Raw genomic sequence first — 1,609 nt, forward strand, 5'->3', positions numbered from 1 at the left:
CAGGAATATTACGAATTGATATTCACCGGCAACGTATACATTTGTTTTATCGATAAACGCACGACGGGTTGCGCATGCACTGAATGCACAATGAAATTTGCTTCATCCTACAATGCAATCTCTCGTTAATAGAATATACGTTGTTTTTTGGTATACAGAATAACGAATATTATTTTCCGAGTATGCTAAGAAACACGATACCATACCAGATTTACGTTAATGATTATTTCGTTCTGTAAATACAGTATAAAAGGCTCTCGACAAGCAAATACATTGCAGGTTTAATGTTACACTTATTTTAGTTCCAATTTCTGACATTCTAAAATGATAGGAAAACTAGAAAAATAATGAATAAACGACGAAATAAAAAAAAGAATTTATCATACGCTATAGAAAATATTGGTCGCGTCACTTGAATATTTAACACCTTACCTCTTACAGTATGATTAATATTAATACAAATTAACCCGAATTACGGAACAGCCAAAATAATCAAGTCATTAGCCAATGAGCGCTAGGTTCACGGGACACGTCAATTTGACGTGTATTGAGTTTCATGAACATTATTTGGTAAATATTTATATAAATTCCGATTGATGCGTTTGCACGAATATGTGTCTTAATTATATAATTTCCAAGATCCAAATGAACGAACATCAACTCTCTAGGAACAGAAGAATAAATGTCCATAGACCTATTGTTAAATAGAAATATCTTATATACGAAGCAAAACAAGTAAAGAAGATGACGAGAGCGATATATGAGGTAAAGAAGAATGGACAGGAGACGTAAGTAAAGCGTTAAGCGTGCAGGCGATTTAGTGGGACGATAGTTTGAGTTTGAGCGAAACAATGGCGGAGGATGACCCCGGCGCACAACTCTGTACCGTTCCAGCATACGAACCCGACAAGGACCACTTATCTCTCCGGGTAAACCCTGGCCAAGTTCGGTCTCGTACTCAGGATTGGCCTTCCACCACTACGAACCGCGACTACAACCTAAGGCTGCTGTGCCACCACACTAATCTCTCTTTATCCTGACGGTTTATACTTTCGCATACCTTTGCCCTCGCAATAAATCCCTATCTAGAGTTGGTATTCGGTAGTCGCTGGTACCAATAGGAACAAAATAAAGCGACTATTTTTACGGTGTTACGACTTCTCCTCAATTACCTTCTCCCTTTTAACACATTGACTGCCACTGTTGTGCAGGAAATAACAACCCTTTACACTCGAGATATTAAACCTTTCGCCTTTGAATACGTATTTTCTTTCAATACGAATTTTGTGAAGAAAGACAGCTGCGCACTAATCAATCAAATAGCACTTAACCCTTTACCCCATGATTTATTTCTTAGCCATGATCGATGCAACTACTTTATCGTTATCCTTAATAATTTCTTAGGGAACGACAAAATTGTTATGCTTATTTTAGATCTACGTTTACTTCAAAGGTTAATGATTAATAATAGAACAGTAATATTCGATTTATATTTAAAGAATATAAATAACACTTAGACTTCTCAAATACAGTTTGAAATTTTTGTCACGAGTCTGACATGATATTGCAGGCGAAGGGTTAAGTTAAGCTGTCAGCCATAAACAAAAAT

The sequence above is a fragment of the Nomia melanderi genome, chromosome 4, assembly GCF_051020985.1.
Source record: "Nomia melanderi isolate GNS246 chromosome 4, iyNomMela1, whole genome shotgun sequence".
In the NCBI taxonomy this organism is placed as follows: Eukaryota; Metazoa; Arthropoda; class Insecta; order Hymenoptera; family Halictidae; genus Nomia; species Nomia melanderi.